Source organism: Glandiceps talaboti, chromosome 11 (genome assembly GCF_964340395.1).
Source record: "Glandiceps talaboti chromosome 11, keGlaTala1.1, whole genome shotgun sequence".
NCBI lineage: Eukaryota > Metazoa > Hemichordata > Enteropneusta > Spengelidae > Glandiceps > Glandiceps talaboti.
This window is the reverse complement of record NC_135559.1, coordinates 2,552,403-2,570,170: the sequence shown is the minus strand read 5'-3', so window position 1 is coordinate 2,570,170 and position 17,768 is coordinate 2,552,403. Positions and strand designations below refer to the sequence as shown.

Sequence of the window (17,768 nt, the reverse complement as noted above, 5' to 3'; positions counted from 1 at the left end):
AGTATTTTTGTCAAAAATGTGATCTTTTTTGGTCAGAAAACTGATAAATCAGACCAAATTATTGATTGATTTCAAAATCAGTCAATAATTGTGACCAGATTTGCAGATATTTTTTGTGTAATTCACCTTATGTTGAATTTCAAAATTATCTAACGATAGGGAGGTATAGACATATTTTATACTTATTTATCTTGTGTATCCTGTCAAACGTAATCAAGACTGAATCACTCAAATGCAGGTTTGATGTTTCATTCTTACTACAATTATGGAAAGGGTTTCTATTCTAGAACACACACCAAAAAACTGCAATTTGGGGGAAAATATCCCTTTTTTTCTGTACGTGGAGACCATACTAATTGGGAAACATCAGGAGACTTGTCTATCTGTAGATTCATTGTCTAGACGCTTATTACTTAGTAATTCCACTCAATACTTGGTTGCGTAGCAAGTACAAATGGCTTCTATGTTAGATACGGTGATTCGTACCAAACCCGTCGATCTTTTACAAACTCATGAATTTTACAATCCACTCAACAACTTTTATCATCAAACATATCTTAAATCCCCTCGGCTTATTTAAATTCTGATTCTTCAAGAAAGCTGACTTTAGTCAGAAGTACTACTATTCTGGGTTTTTGCCAACTATTCTAGACAACCTGAGATTGTTGATTTGAAAATGGAAATACAAGTACTTGTTTTTTTGTAATTTTTTTCCCTTTTAGTTTCTTTGCCATCATTGTTTTTCAATTGTTCATGCCTCGTAAGAATTTGATGACTTAGTTCTTGTTTCAGAATAGAACTTCCCTATCAAATGAATTCCATGTAAATCAAAATGACTTGTTTCTTCCTGTCTCTTTCACCTTAGTTTCACACACAGTTTCATATCCTTGTAATGTCATACAAACACCCATACATCACAAAAAGCAATTTTTCATTCCTGTCTGATTGCAACAATTGAAATTCATTATTTTGTTCCCTTTTTTCAAATCTCAATAATTTAATCGAAGATCCGTAAATTGGTCTCCAATTTTCAAATGAGTAGTGAATCTTTGCAAATTCAATTTTTTTCCTGACCATCAATGACTTTGTAATCAGACAATTTTTGTAGCCTCTGACTTCCCTTTTGTGGAACAGTGAATGGCAAAGTGATTCTGGCGCCATAAAGATAGTGTGCGAGGGTTTATTTTCACACAGAACAAGAAAATCCCTTTGAGACTGTAACATCTGGCAACAGTAGCTATATTTTACAATGCTTTAACTATTTCCATAATATTCACCTGATAACACAAAAAGTTAATCCAAATTTTAGCCAAGCAATTAATTAACCTGGTTGTTCAACCTCTTACAAGGCATTTTTTTTCTTTTAAAAGCTTTTCCCTCTCTCTCTAACAAATTACCTCAACCTTGAATATTTGTTAGTGAACAAAATGAACACCTGTTGTTATAATATTTAAGACATTCATCTTTCATATATTCATGTATAGCATTAAGATACACACATTGAAATCTTGATAGGAGCCGAAAATTAAAACGTCAACAGAGAAAGAAACGCTTACTTGCCTTGCCTTTAGGTTTACACAAAAACTTGTCTGTGACTGGTATCTCTCACCTAATACTTGTTTGTTGGTGAGCTCTCGTAAAGGTCACAAAGGTCAAATCTTTGCATTGAATAGCTGTCCACATTTCTGTCAGAATGAGGCGTTGTTACTACGGATATGTAGATACATTACGTCATAGCACATGACCTGCATACATAATTAGTTTCAACTGTTTAATGTCTTTTACTTAGTGCATACATATAGAATAAAAGGCTACTTCAAAAGGTCGGAGTCTAAGGAGCGGTCTTTGTGCTGCCCAAATATATAAACACCCCTGAAGGAAAAAAGTCTTCTCAAAAGTGCATGCAGCACATTAACACTAACATGAGGGGTCCAAACGGGAAAGACATATATGCTTTCATGAAAAAATACCCAGATTTAGTATAGTATGTACGAATCAGATTTCAACTTACAAATCAGATTTCAACGTATCCTGTTATTAAGGTCAACAAATATGATCCAGTCTCGTTCATCGATTTTATAAAGATGACACATCATATGCTAAACACAAAAAGTCTTTTAACAGAAAAAGTGAACGTTAAACATGCTCAGTTTCTCATTCAAAGATGTTATCAATTTTATTACATTACTTCTGCTTCAAAAACTCCACGGAGGAAGAAACTTCAACATGTAATGACAGATTATAGAGCAGTCATGTAGTCAGGCTTCATTGATGCAGTCAAAATTAAAGCCAGATGTCACTGTACGTGATAGATGATGGGGACAAGCTAATTTTGCATGCACTAAGCTGCTTTACACTAATGGCCAAATCTGACTAATTCATAGAAGACCATCTATTTTGCATAAGAAGTATATTAATATAAATTTGCCATCAAACATTGACTTCTAACCTTTGTTGTCATTTTTAGAAGTAAATTTATCAACTCAAATTTAAATCCATCTATAAAACTTGATTTTTTTAAATTCTGTGCTCAGAACGCCACATGAACTACTCACCGTAAAAATTTGGAGACATTCTGACAATTTTTGGAAGGAGTTTTCCTTGCTTCATGAAAACTATTCTCTGATTGCAGATGTGAGTCTGCTAAAACCATCTAAAATAATTTCCTTCATTGGCAGAAATGTGAAAATATACTGCGACTCGTTTTTTGTCACTTTTTTGTAAATAGACAGACCTTGATGAACAATGTTGTCATAAATTTACTATTATGGGATGTGTTCATTTATCTCGGTCAAAACTCCTGTTCGATTGCATGTCCCAGAAAGATGAACATTGCTGACATCATTTTGACAGAAAGTGCTTGATGCCGACAAGGTTAAACAAGTGTTGACAAATGTTATTTGATTATAATCTCTTTACTCTTTATAGCTTTGTAGGTTGTCAGTCTTCAAATAATCTACACAATTGTCACTTTGTCATGATCATTAGTCTTTGTTTTACTTTCTGTTTCAGAGCTATCAAAATTCTAAATTTATAATTAAGCTGTTTGTGTTTTACTGTCCACATTTTAACTCTTTACATCAAAATGAATGTGAATGTTTTCATAATTTATTTGCATCAATTAATGTTTTCAAATTCTAGTGAAATGTTTTCAAGATATTCTGAAGAAATACAAGCACTTTTGTATCATGTACTTTGGCAGATAACATGACATAAAAATCCTGCTACAACTTCTTTCTAATATTGAGACATGAATACTGTTTCTATCAACAAACTCAAAGAGAACATTACTGACAAGAATAAACAAAGTTGTTCTTTTAAATTTTTGGATTTTATAATTTTAAAAACTAAAACCTCTCCAAAGGAGAAACATATATAAAAATATTTAAAAAAAACATGAATAAATTAAGTAAATACATCTGAAAGCTAAAACTTTCAAACATCCAATACTGATTTTACATAATACAGAGAATGGGTCAAAAATATTCATTTGGTCCTGATCTATTTAAATAATTGAGCTGCTAGTGATATACTGGTATCTATGACGATCTGGATACCAGCTATCACTAACAATCTTACTACTTTATACACCTTGTTGGAGAATACATTGTTGGTAAGATATCATATAAATCAATGTCTCTTGTACATTTTCACATCAATTTTATCATCAATACATTGTTACTCCGTCACTAAGCAATAATACATAAAATACACAATTAAAAACAATCACTAAAATTTTATGGTGAAATTCAATCTTGTATATAAATACATGGGTTTTAATATGATGGCGAGTCTTCTTTTTTACATGTATCATAGACAGACAGACAGCTCAGTTACAGAACATGGCATTATGTCTGGGGATTATTTCCATACACACAGACAGACAGACACAGACACACACATACACACACATATATATATACATACATACATACATACATACATACATACATACATACATACATACATACATACATACATACATACATACATACATACATACATACACACATATATATATACATACATACATACATACATACATACATACATACATACATACATACATACATACATACAGACACACATACACACACAGAGACACACACACACACACACACACACAGGTAAGTTTGAACACGTTATATGGCCAGTCAGTTTCTTCAAAACTGAATTGCAGTGTTATTTAATAGTAATCAATATGAACAACAAGGAGAACTATTGTGCATACAAATACCAACAATTGAAGTGGGTGTGGTACACTACAATGCTTCTATCTACCAACACTTGTCTCAAATATGTGAACCGAAAAGATCCTTTTAACATTAAAATTCTCTAAGTATTGTACAATGCATTCTTTTTTCATCCCCTCCTGGCTATACTAAACACATTAATCTCTGCCAAATGGGTGTCCAGAACAACTCAAATCGGATAAAAATATTCATAATACAACCATAACAACTGTCTGGGTTCTACCCTGTGAATATATTCTGTAATTTTGACTTCTAATTGAGTTAAAAACATAATAATCTATCCAGTCTGACTTAATAGAACGATTAAATATAGTTAGTTAGATTAACGGAGGTATTAAATACGTTGTTAGTTGTACACGTTTGCCAGACTTGGCTACAACGTGTTCAAATGCTACAGTGTAGCTAATATGCCACTGAACGCTGTGAGATGGGCTGTTGACGCTGGAGTACATCGCATTAGAGGTCATCTCAGTCCACTGCCGATGACGTAATGTTAAATAGCGACCAGCCCACACATTTAGCGGCTTTGTCTGGCGGTTACATAAAGCTTTGCCGTTACATAATATACTTGTGTGACAACTAATTGATGCTATCCGATTAAAAGCAAGGGTTGCTAATTACACCAAATAAACTAATCACTTATGCAAATATTGTTACAGTTAGACACACTATGTCTTCAAGAACGTGCTACTTCTTCCGCTGGCTGACTTTCTCCCGCAAACCACACCGCTCATTCTTTTTCCCGGTTTCTTTTTTAATATACGACCATTTCAAGCTCGACTTGCAAATCCCTGAACTAGAATAAGGAGAAACACTTTTGCAAAATATAAGCCATGCCTCACCCACGCATACCGTACCGGCGCGGCATCGTGGCTAACAGTGAGATTTTCGTTCTTTTTTCACCCAAACCATTCCCGCCCAAATTATTAACCTTAAGAATCCAAGGTAGAAATGTCCAGATTAAGAATTCTTCTGGGTTTTTTTGTAATGCGGCATTATGTGCTGGGTTGGGAAGTGGAACAAATATCTGTCTGGCTATAGCTATATGCGGTCATGGTTTCATGTCTGTATGCAAATGAGCGTCTGTCGGTTTCGAACATTGCCACTTGCTTTACAGTCAACCTGAAACCCGCCACGCGTCATCGTCAAAAACTTAAAACTGATTGTCGCCAAAATCAGTGCCGTGTTAGTACATATAAACATTTCATACGTCTTAACTGTAACTCTGGAGAATAGGTCGTGATTAAAAGGTGCTAACTTGTTGTTGACAGATGTCCTCACGGCCCAAACATACCAGGTCAACCCCACCAAGCTGTAAGCCTTGTGCGAAGCATATATATATATGTATACTGTATATATATGTGATCACACTTAAGAGTAGAAAGCCAACAATTACCTGCCGATGAGCGAGAAAACCTGCCTTCAACCTGCACGGATTGCAGCGGAGCCTTGCTTTGCTGATATGGAGAAGATGTAGCAAAAGCTATAAGACGGCTGGGCGGATTTGAAGCCGTGTGAACGCCTTGGAATGGGAAATTATTGAGCGCCTATTTGAAGCGACATGTGTGAGTGTGGTTCGTCGACTGTCACACTATAGGCTCGCCGGAATGTAATGAACTAACGCATGCGTAGTAATCAGCCACGCCAGACACCGAAACTCTGCTTTTGTACCGTGTTTTTTGGTTTTCAAGTGCAACAGATTGTTTCATTTCAGTATAATGACTTGTAAACCGATCCCCGAAAGGTTTTTATAGAGTTTCAAATTCAAAAGTCACCACACGGGGGACTTTTCAGGACAGTTTCTATACGTCCTTTATATGAAGGTTGAAAGGAGAATGTAGAACATGTCTGACTTTGCTTTACCTTGACCTGACACTTTCATACTATATTCATTAAAATTCGAAAACTTCTTAACAATCCCATAAAATACTTTGCGCACAACAACACAAAATCGTTTCCCTTATGTAATCTCTTAAACAGATGGCCACATAGAGAAATCTCTACACACCCTAAACTGTAAGCGTGACCTCATGTGACCTTGGATAGTTGATGTGACCTTTGACCTGTTTATTAAGGTGTCAGTTACATCAAGATTTAGACCAAATGACAGGGTAGCTGCGTTTATATGATGGCAAAATGCCAGTTCATATTGTCTTATAATTTCCTTTCGACAGTTTATTGTTATGTGGTTGGTAGTAGCATTACGAATCAACAGAACGTAATAATTGACAACCCTGCCAGACAGTCGGCCTTGTTTGCTAGTTATTCATAACGTTTTCCTGGCAATATGCCATCAAGCACGTCACTTATCTGAGATTAACTATACGGTTCACGTAACCTTGGCAATCATAACGACCGTGTCCAATTGAGAATAACGTGGTTTTTGTTCTCGAACAATCCACCAACTATACATATACAGCAAATTTGATTAAGTGGTCTGTGTTGTTGTTGTTGTTTTCAAGGTGTTCGTGTTTTGGAGGGGGAAAAGAAATACATACATGGGTCACGTGACCTGTCTTACCATTTCTACCTGACAGAGCGACCTATGTTTTGTCGACCCTGCAGACCCTGTCTTAATATAATAGAGCGTACCGTGGAAGGTCACTAACCGAACTACTGGAGGCATTTAGAATATAAGTACAAAAGACAACTTTTTTGTGCAGTGGCTACAAGATTTATGCCAAAAATTCAATCCAGGTGGTCATGTAAATCTATGCAAATAAAGGTACGCTTTTTTTTAGATGTCAAGCTATAGTATATTTCTTGGTTTTTTTTTAAATTCGAAAGTTAAAATAATTTATAATTCTATTGTAGATTGGGAAAACCAGTTGTCAAATATCACCTTGGCTTGTTTAGTATTTTTACAGCACTACAGTACAGAGAAGGTTGCACTGATGGATTTATAGATCTCAAATGTTAACGTTACTGGTAGTATATTTTTACACTTTATCATTTATTCCTACTAGGCTAGCAAACTATTAGGTGGTGGTTTTTTGTGGGTTTTTTTTTTTGGGGGGGGGGTGTTACGATTTATGAAGGGGCAGAGAGAGATAGGGGAGTGAGTGAATTCGTTATTTGTTTTATTGCGGTGTAGTTAATATGTCAGGTAATTATATTTTATTACTTTGGTTATTTTTTGGTTGACTTGCTAGGGGGTGTCATCGATTGATCTGTTTGGTTATTTGCTGCTAAGCCTGTTATTTGGTTTCTTATTTAGTTATAAAGACGCCATGGAAACTTATAGCTGATTCAGTAAATAATGGATGGATGGGTGGATTTTATTCCTGATTTATTGGACACGTGTTCATTTCCTTGTTGCTCCAGTTTCTTTATTTTATGCTAATATGAATAAAAAGGAAACGATAGACCAGAGGGATGAGTTTGATGGTTGGCATGGTGATGACAACTTTCAGTAGCCTACTCATGAATTCATCATGTCATTCCTTCATTATAGTTTACCTGCACAGAAAACGTGATAGCTAGACACAGCATAGTATTATTACTAGACACGAATCGTTTTGTGTATACACCTGACAACTCCAGACACTTGGATACTTGCCAAATTAAGTCACTTTATCAACCATAGTCATGTACATTTCACTGGCAGGGTGTTGCCATGTACATTTCTCTAGCAGTGTGTTATTTCAGAAGTTGCATAGTTTGTCTGAGACTCCACAGAGTACTTAAAATTACAATCCAGTTTAAGACACCATTTTTGATTGAAATAAATACTACATAAAACTTCAACATACAGCCTGGGATTGTGCCATCGGTTTGCGTATAAAAGACACCATAATCTCACGCGTTGCGTTCTGCAGTTTATCTGCAATCTTGACCAATGACAAATTCTGGGTGCAGCTAAACACCAAGACCTCACATCAAATTGTTAATTTAGTTTGCCTTAAACACAATTCTATAGATCCACTGGTTATTAGTCATGATTGGACGTATCATTAATTATATTAACGTAAGGAATTCTTCATTATGAACCAAAAAGCACAGGAAAAACTTCAGATCTAAACTGTGTCTTTTTGAATAGAGGTGTTTAGCTCATTAAGTAAAAGATGTATTGCAGTCTAGGACACACTATAATATTTGACACACTATAATATGTGACTAAAGAAAGACGAGTTTTCTTCCCATAGTAGATTTCAAACAAAGTGGTCATTTTTTCAGCATGGATATTTGATTACTCTGAAAAAGGACTAGATGAAATTTATCAAAGATTCCATTGTCAACATGCACATATTTCTTAATACATTTTATCAGCCGAAAGATTTAAGTTTATTTCGCACAGTAGACTTCTGTTTAACTGATATGTTTTGACGTGAGTAGTTGCTTCTTTCTTTATAATTGACAGAGTGAATCAAAGATGTCACTGTCCGCTAGCCAGGGGTTATGAACACAGCAGAATCAAAAGAAAACAAAGACGCCGTTTGTATCCATCGACCTGGAGGGTCTATGTTGTATCTAATCCTAAGAGTTTCAAAGCGGATATTTTCTTTTCTCTGGCCTCCATTATATCAGTAAATAGATTAGTATAGTGTAGATTGCCATTATTGCTAGAATTTGTTGACGTGTATAAAGACCCAGAAAAGGTCTTTTTATATTGTATACTCTAGAGCCAAACGTTGTGGCAAAATTGAAGTAATGGAGGCGTTTGCCTTCGACTTCGATATAACCTTTATTGTAAAGTTTCTACATATTATAGTGTGGCATAGGGGAACATTTAAATGCGAACACCGTATAACAACGAGAAGAAGGTACCCAGATGTAAAAACATAGACTCATGGAGGCAGAACATTTTGACGAAAAGTTTGATGACCTCTCAGACGCTGACGTCAAAATCGATCACATATGTATTTTTTATTTTCTGTATGTGAGCTATTTATAGACAAGTACACACGCGAAAGTTATCATAAAATCCATTGTTTCTTTATACATAAAATAAGGAAAAATTAAGTTTACAAAGTAATAGAACTGATTTATCAAAATAGTCAAGTATTAACTGGTATTAATTCGGTTCTTGATATCAAAGTGCAAAGATTATTGACTATCTTTCAAGTAGTGATATCTGATTCTAAAAATACAATTTACAAGTATGGAGTAAGATTTAATAATACACAGTGAGTTAATGAGTTCTGTACATGCATATCTTCTTAGTGGTGAAACGCGGAGGTGAAGGGAAAAATGCACGATTGGTTTAACGTCCCACTCCCAACCCAACCCCAATGGTACGACTCCATTACTTGTACGTTGCGTAGACTTTAATGTTTTGTTATTGTGTGTATTGCAATGTACAACCAATGGTTCCATACCATTACAGGTACGTCCAACCCCATTGGCACGTGTAACACGATCTCAATGAGAAACTAGGTATGTTAGAGGAGCAGTAAACACCGGTGGTACACAAAAGTAACTCATTTCAGAGTTCTACTGCTGAGGAATTTAGGTATGAACTAGAAAACCGAAACAAAACTTTAAACCCAACTTCGTTTTTCGTAATAATGTATCTTCTGAAAGTTGAAGCTAAATATTAATAGTGGAAAATAAAAGAATCAAAATGGCGTCCCAGTGATATCCTTCCATATAAATGTTTGCACTAGTCCGTTTTCAATGAACATTGTGACTGAAGCGTGGACACATTTTCTCCAAGTGTCCCGAATTTCCGTTCTGTACAGCCCAGAGGTGTTTTGTTAGTGTTGTTGTAACTGGTGAATCATTCGTTGTTGTCATTTTGCCAAGCTCTGTATTACAGCCCGCATAAACTTACTTTAAAAATAGCACCATGAACCTTAAGGACTGATCATGTAAAGTAGACAATGGAAGTCTGAATTCGCAATGGAGCTACAAGCACAGGGAGCCCAGGGACTGTGTTAATACAACAAATAAATAAAAATAAAACGAAATATTCATGAGTAAATGAAAATTCAGTTTTACAAATATGAATAACTATTCTATACATGTGTACATTGGCCCAAATATATTATGTATACTCCTATCCATGGCATGACAAAACATAGTATACAGGTTTGTATATATATGATTGTATAAATTTGTTATTCATTTGTTTAAAATGGTATTTTCATTTAATCATGCGTGTTTTGTTTGTTCATACTTTTATTGTTTTGTTTTGTTTTGTTTTGTTTTGTTTTGTTTTGTTTTGTTTTGTTTTGTTTTGTTTTCAACGCAGTTTATGGACTCACTGTGTATGTGCTGCACAGTATATATTTATATCGTTGTGCTATCGCCATTGGGACAACATTTACTGGCCTTCAACATATAAAAGTAATATTCGTTGAGAATTTGATTTTTGTCTGTGAAGTTTTCGCTAGGTTTCACTGGCAGGAAAAGTATTGGGTTTCAGCTACAAGTGTGTTCGATGTATACATTTTTTTAATGTAATCCGTATAAACCAAACTACATTTCAAGTAGATTGTAATACAGGTTTCTTGAAGAAGGCAAATATGGACAATAGCTTAACCTTGCCACTCCTGACAACAATGTGAGAAGGACAAAGAGTCATGGAAATAAATTGTTGTTGTTGTTGTTGTTGTTGTTGTTGTTGTTGGTGGTGGTGGTGGTGGTGGTGGTGGTGGTGAAGATGATGATGATGATGATGATGATGATGATGATGATGATGATGGGATCAAAAAACGTTTATTTTTTGCATTGTTGCATTTTACCTTTCTGTTATTGCTTATGAAGTCAGTCAGTCAATGAGAGTTACTTTGTCTGTCTGTCTGTCTGTCTGTCTGTCTGTCTGTCTGTCTGTCTATCTATCTTTAATAACTATTATTGCCAGAAATTATAGGCTACAAAATACTATATTACAAATGTACAAAATATCAAAATTTACAAGTCACATGAGCCACAAATAGATAATGTAGAGAATTACAATACAAATTTCTGGCTAGGGTAACAAAAATACTTCTTAGGAACTAATCGAGCTTGTGACTACTTTAGTAACCAAGTTGAGAATTTCTAAATTGAATATCGCACTTGGTGATTTTTATTCTTGCTTTCGTGCACGATTTCTTAAAAAGTGATATTTAAGACGGACAGGAGACAAAAACAATATATGCTGTACTGTTTATATTGTTTGTGTATTAAATCTGCCCTTAGGCTTCACAACTACACACCCTATACATTTTTACGGTAGTTTTCTGTCAACTATGACAGGTGTTAAAGGCTAATGGTGGCTTGCTGATGACTGCGGGGTAGTGTGATGATTTACTGCAGGGGGAAGGCTGAAACATTTGCAACTAGCGTGGTCTGATATTTTCCCTCGCAGACATGCTGCCTACTCCGGATCCGCAAACTGTCGGAACGCTAAAATTTAGAACCGTCGGCCTTCAAACTCGCATTAGAGTCGAAGGTCTGTTTTGTTGCATGACACGGACAGAAATATAAAACTGACTTTTTGGAATTTAGCAGGGAAATTAAGAAAATATATTAGAGTAGCACTCATAGATTTCAACAATGAGCAACATTATCTAAACAGACTGAAATAAGATGTAGACACAGTCCTCACAATCCTATACATATCAAACTATGAGTCAGATTCTATAGTAATGCACCATCCCGTTTCTTCTTAATTTATTCGTTGTCATGGGGATTTGATGCAACTTTCTCATATTTTGTTTAAATCAATCCCAAGTGTGCATTCTCAGACAATTTGCCAAGAGTTACAAATATCACGACACTGCCAATAAATCCACCCCTAATCGTTGAACTGTCCGCTTGATTCTAATATTACTCATAAATAATGTCGTTGTCTTTGGTAAACGATCGTAAATCTACGATTGGGGTTCGTAGACATTATGTGATTTATTTTACATTTCCAGACGAATTGTGATATGTGGTATTGAGTACGTCAGTGCACACGACATATATGTCAGGTAAGACACTCATCGCATCGTGTCTATCAGACTATCGGCTCGTGCGCCAATTCTTCGTGGATTTGTGTTTAGGCGGGGTGCAATGTAGCGTAGCAAAAACTTATTGGCGGCAAACTGCCCCACGCAGCTCCAGATGACATAATCTAATACCTACATACCGGTACACGTGGCATACCGTACATTGACAGCCTCCTCACAAGGGTTGTTATATTGGCCTGTTAAATTTTCTTCGTGCAAAAGATACAGTTTCATGATGAGTTTTAAAGGTGTTGGCTAATGTAGTTGAAGCATATCGAGTAACGGACACAGCTTTGATCTCAGTTATCTCAGCTGATGCTTTCTTCTCCAATCGTACTTCTCGTACTAAGTGGCCAGTGCTCCTGTCAAATCAACATCTACTGTATAATGTAGTTAACAGTGAAATGAACAACATTGAATCAATTTCATTTCTTGCATAAGCCTATACCCAGGCTCACAACAATGACTTATGTACTAGTCCATCTGCACCACAAGAAACTACTAGGGCCTGTAAATATATGTGTCTTATCGGCGTTAGTGAGGTAATGTGACCATAGTATCTATTCATTGAGTACGAAATACTTATATTATTCCACGCCTCGTGAAGCAAGCACATACATTGTTGGTGACACTGACAGACAGACAGATAGATAGATAATCAGACGAGTTGACATGCTTGAATAATTTGCATGGTACGGGAGCTAGCTACGAGAGCATGGCAGGTCGACCTTGTCAAGTGAAATTTTGACGACACTTACAAACAAGAAACAAAGATGGAAGATATTTACAAACATACATGTGTTGACAAGCACCGTGAAGAGACTACACTTTCCTTGGATCATCTACACCAGTCCACAAAAAAACCCAAAAAATTATCGACAATAATTCTCATGAACTTTAACAATTGGATAGTTTTCTCGATAAGAAGTTAGGAGAAAACATGATATTTGAGTACTGTTTTTGGAGGAATCTATAAACAGCCGTTGGTGAGTTCGACTCGTGTATACAATCAAAGCTATGTACAATTTCAAAATACCGGGTATGTCTTAACTTTTGTAAACTTTAATTTATCTTTCAGTTTTCTAAGCCATTCTCCTGTAAGTAACTCTAAAGTGAAACTGATATTCAAATTTCTTAAATACTAAAATGAAATGGATATCTACAATTGATACTTGTTTTTTTCGACTAATGTATTATTCTATAAAATAAAGGTTTTGTCAAAGTCGATTTTGAACATAAATAACACTTTTTCAGTTGTTAAACCTTTCTCTCTGTACTCCATTCCATGAGATTGTTCTCTAGTATTCACACATGTCATAATGAAATAAAGCAATGTTTACTTATAATTAGGGATGTCAGTGCTGTCAGTGTTCTCTCCGTGTTTCAGTTAAACACATGGGCAAGATTTTCAATCTCTGCAATTCAGAGTGTGTTATACTACAATCTCACAAACAACTTCTCTGCCTTAAAAATCACCCCCATATTATTGTAAAACCAGAAATGGGCACTACATAGTGAAATAGTCGCTGCATTAACATGTATTTTTTTTACATTGGTTTATACATTGACTAGTTTTTTTTGTAGTAATTTCATGTAATTTACTAAGTTTAATTTCCACCCAAGGCTGTTTAGGAAACCAAAATTTGGTGTCATTATGTAATTTTCTCGGTGTCGAATATTACAAATCTCGTACCTATGATTTTTACATGTATTTCAGTAAAAGATCAACGACCGCACAGTGTTCTTCATTTTTTCCTTTCACGGATATAAATCATTATTAAAGAGAGAAGTCTAGGAGGTTCGTATTTTTGATACATATACACATCGTGTCATGTAAATGCCATCAAAGGTTGTCCATGCCGCCATACTCGCCATGGTCGTGCAAACTTTCAGCAAATTTGATCCAAAAATAGAATATAGGTAATAAATGCAAAAAACATGTCCACGGTACAAAATGTGAAGTAAGGCCTGTTGTTACACTTTCACGATACGCTGACGTCACAGTTCATGTTTTTTTTCATTTTTGTTGGATCGTTGAACATGAGTAGGCAATGGTTTGTTCGAAGACATGTTGTTGAACAACGTCGATCATCCCGACGCCGTCATTTTTGAAATTGTACACCCTGGTCGGCGCGGCGCTCGAGCAAGGGCACAAATAATGCTTCAAACGAAGGTATAGAAGTTTGTCCTTTTTTAGAAAGATTATTAAATTTTCTTTTTATCCTATATTTATTCCTTGTCTATGTTTCACCTTCTCCAACTGTACCCCTAGTCATAACATTGTTTACTTCAATTTTTCACATCGCTTGTATTTCTCGTATAACCATTCACGTGGATACAATTTCAATGTAATACATCTATTTTTACGTATATGGTTAGTACAGTATCTGTATGTGTAGATATACTTGTCACAAAGTACATCGATTGTTTGTTCCATTTCCGTTAAATGTCAAAAGAAGAATTACTGCTATTATTAATATATTATTTACAATATTTAATTTATCACATACAGGATATTCCACCATATTTTAAATATTTCGGTTTCATACTTTTCTTTTAAACATTTCAGCGTTCCTTTCAGCGCAACGGAAATACGTATGACCTAGCCAACCACTTCAAATACATTTTGGCGATATGAATTATGAAATACTTGGCTTTAACATATATTACCTTCTGTCGTATTTTGGGGTTTTATTTTCTTACACTTTCTTGATATTTTGCTGATAAAAAATACAACATTTCAAAAACCTTGGATAACAATTATTGTTTTGCAGTATATTCACTCGTAAAGTGTGCGTTTTGAAAGAGATAATCAAACTTGAAGATTATGATGTAAAATTTATCACATTTGCTAAGAAAATAAAAACCCAAAATAAATCACACGGTGTTCAATGTTCAACTATTTTAGAAATGTGTCCCGTTTTGTCCAGGTCGACGATCCTCATGAGTTGAACAACACACTGTGACATTTTTAATGCAATTGATCTATCAAGCTGATGGATGTATTGTTGGCATAACTTATGTTTGCTAGACTAAAACATTTCCAAGTGTGTAGAACATAGATATAATAGAAATTAGGGTTATTTTATCACAAGCAGGAAATATTAACTTGTCCAAATATTTCGTCTAGACTAGATTGACTTCTTCAGTGGACTGACATAGCTAGCATAGCGTGGCGTCTGAATTATATCTTGTTTTCCTACTAGTATTTCTTTCCAAATTGAAATATTTGAAATTATTGATATCTTAAGATTTTGTATCAATTTCAAGACACGTTGATAGTTTTCTCAAAAATCTCGATTTAATCATAATATGAAAATAACACAAACTGAGTTCATGAGAGACTTTAGTACACATGTCAAGGAGATGCAGTTTATGTGATATTGTTTGTCAGTTTATTTAACTTCAAACTCTTCTAGAATGTTATAAACCAGGCTTTTTGTTTTAAGATTCTGAGTTTGAATTTTATTTACTCAGTTGCAAAAAAACCTCGAATAAACTGTCTATGGTGTTAATATTGATACATGTCTTTCATGACCATAATATTGTCATCTAGAATGTAAGGATTATTGTTGATATAACAGGGCTTTCTATATTTTAGTATACGTGTCTGTATTAGGTATATAGCCTGTGGCAACCAATACTAGTACTGGGTTACTCCAATCATTATTCATATGATGTTTCAGGCCATGCCCTTCTTTAGACTATTACAGAAAACTACCTATAAGCTATAGAAACTATAGATCAATTTAAAATGTGTTGAAAGAACCATATCAAATAAAATACATTACTTAGTATTAGAATTTATTAAACTCACAGACCCATGAACAAATAGGGGAACTTTGTGAATAGGTTGAATTGTGTTGTACAATCATTTACATTTGAAGAAAGAAAGGGGAAAGGCGACTTGATTCAAGTGTTTCGTTTCATTAAGGGATTTGACAAAATTGACCAGGGATTATTATTCAAGCATCATCAAAACCAACATGACAAGATGACACTCACTAAAACTTGCAAAATCTACTGTCAGACTGGATATTAGGAAATATTGCTTCTCTCAGCACGTCATATCTCAATGGAACAAATTACCAGAGCACATCATCCAAGCCAAGACTGTTGTGGACTTTAAAATTAGACTGGACCAGTATATGAACACTACAAGGGATTATATGAGTCTTTGAGGCTTTCTTCCCTGTCTTGCCATGGACACTAAAATCACTATACTTTACTAGAATACATCATCCAAGTCAAAAGTGTTGTAGACTTTAAAATTAGACTGGACCAGTACATGAACACTGCAAGGGATTATATGAGACTTTGAACCTTTCTTCTCCGTCTTAATCTTGCCATGATCGTTAATTTACAACCATGGCAGTCTTGTTAAATATCACGTTAAATTAGTTATTACTGAATACCTTGTTTGAGTTCTGCCTACATAAAATAAGTATACTTTAGAAAATAGAATAATCGAGATACTTTTGGATATACAGTAAAGATTACCACACAAAATAAGCAAAAATGAAGAAACACACAAAAAGGAAACGTACAAATTCAGATTGTACCTCTTTAAAGGCCAGGAATTCAAATTCAGTTTCTTTTATTAATGTTATCAATGGTGGCATAAGGATGTAGTGTCATTCTTTTGCTCTTCACGCCGCGAAATTTACTATAGCTAGTTCTACCGGACAACAGTATTTGACACCTAAATTTGAATTCTACTCCAGACTTGGTCTTCTTGCATTTGTTTTATTGTATCTGTACTGCCATAAGGATCAGTCCGTTTTTTGTTCGGGACCAACTTTTTGTATAGCTCTGCCAGACAACAGTATTTTCGGGCCCAAATTTTTAAAGAAAATATGAATAAGTACCAATGTTGATTTGTGTTTATTGTTTATTGTTTTGTCTGTCTGTCTGTCTGTCTGTCTGTCTGTCTGTCTGTCTGTCTGTCTGTCTGTCTGTCTGTCTGTCTGTCTGTTTGTTTGTTTGTTCAATCTGTCTGTCCATCTTTCTACGTTTATATATATATAGAGAGAGAGAGGTCACAGATCAAATTCAATCGCCATCTCATTTTGTCTTACGCTCTTTAATCGTTCGCTTTCCCTGTTCTTAGGAGTGAAAATGACCTTGCTATTAAAGCTAAGGCTATAAACTTGACACCTATTTATCGATGTAATGATTGTGTGGTTAGGTCAAAGGTCAATGTCATTTCTGAGTGCTGACGTGACTTGAGATAAAAAGTAACAACAAACGTAGTGTCTATTTTAAAAGGAGCAATAAGAAAAAAAGTAGTGTTTCAAGATGATGATGATAATGATAGTGATAACAAGTCTAGAATATCGCAGCTTTCATGTTTGTTTTCTCCTTGGCTGTCAACACTGCAGCAGTTTTAACGTACCGCTTGCCATTTTAAGGACATAACATGATCTCTGTCATTGTTTATATTTTCTGTTATTGGCATATTTTATGCAAAGCATCTTTTAGGTTATAGGCCTACAACAACAAGAGAATAATTAGGCTAAATTATTTTTTAAAATGTATATTTCCGAGACCACAACCGACCCTCATATAAGTATAACTTTATATTCATAAAGGTAAA

The 17,768-nt window shown here is 34.9% G+C and overlaps 1 protein-coding gene across 3 annotated transcripts in view; it reads right to left on the bottom strand.

Moving 5' to 3' along the window:
- LOC144441917 (muscleblind-like protein 1) overlaps positions 1-17,768 on the bottom strand; it is a 62,438-nt gene that overhangs the window by 41,119 nt on the left and 3,551 nt on the right. Inside the window, exon 1 of one of the 3 annotated variants that reach the window (XM_078131179.1) lies at positions 5,650-5,860. The exons of 1 other annotated variant lie outside the window; for it this stretch is intronic. The gene's annotated coding sequence lies outside the window, so the exon portion shown is untranslated. Of the gene's footprint in view, positions 1-1,560; positions 1,640-5,649; positions 5,861-17,768 lie in introns of those variants that run through there. One more of the 3 variants, XM_078131181.1, reaches the window with a different exon arrangement.